Genomic DNA, 1,223 nt, shown 5'->3' with positions numbered 1-1,223 from the left:
GACCAATTTGTTTTGGCTTCTCAAGTCAAACAAATATTTTTTGTTGACGACCCGATGCATCGTGGTTGGTCGGTAGTGTTATCAATGCCTAGTAGAGAATATAATGATGTTATTGGTGATGAAGTATTAGGTGATGTGATAATTGAGTGTGAGCCATTTACTAGAGGGATGCCAAATGTTGACACATTTGATGAACTGGTAGGTGAGTTAGGCGGTCAAAATATTCGAGATGGGTGTGAAGATATATGGATTGAATGATGCTTATGTAATTGGCAGTGTATGACATTAATTTTGTAATATATTGTAATGTGATTTCTTCACTTTCTACGTTCAAATAAAACACGACGTTATTGTGAATCAGTTATTCAGCATATTTACCGACGTCTTAAAGCAACGTAACAATGAAGAACCACGACGCTATTGTGAAGCAATTATTCAGGATATCACGTCGGTGAAGGATAAAGAACCGCCATGTAATTCAAAATAACACGACTCCAATCCCATAATACCGACGTCTAAAAAACGAGATATGTAATCTGAACGTTAAAAAATACGACGTCATCATACATTTTCCACGTCGCAAGTTCTTTTATAAACGAAGAGGAACGAAATTAATTCCGACGGAAATTCATTATAACCGCCGTCTAATAACAATTAAACGACGTTATTTGTAATACGGCTCCCATCATAATCTACGCCGTCTATATGTTCTGTAATACGGCTCTCATTTATTTGGAACCGACGTTGTTTAGACGTTCAACGTCGTCTATATTATTAAGTGCGTCGTGAGTAATGAATACATATAAATACAACGTCGACTATATAAATGTATACGTCGTAAATAATGACACTGACAACTATTTCCACGTCATCTTTTTTAGATAAAATCGAAGTGGAAAATTTATTTCACGACGGTTTTTTGTAAATAAGAGACGTTGTAGAACTTTAGCAGACTAAACACGTCTGTTTTTATTGTTTTCCGACGTTGTTGTATTTAACAACGTCTAATATTTATGGTCGTTGTTTGTTTCTGAAAATAGGACGTATAAATTTTTTAATACGACTCTCATATATTGTAACTGACGTTGTTTAGTTTTTCAACGTCTACTATAGAAACACATACGTCGTAAATAATGACACTGACAACTATTCCACGTCATCTTTTATCAAAAAATCGAAGTGGAAAATTAATTGTACGACGGTGTGTTTATATGTGCGACGTA

This window comes from Prunus persica, chromosome G6, assembly GCF_000346465.2.
Source record: "Prunus persica cultivar Lovell chromosome G6, Prunus_persica_NCBIv2, whole genome shotgun sequence".
NCBI classification, from domain to species: domain Eukaryota; kingdom Viridiplantae; phylum Streptophyta; class Magnoliopsida; order Rosales; family Rosaceae; genus Prunus; species Prunus persica.
Note: the sequence above shows the minus strand (reverse complement) of the source record.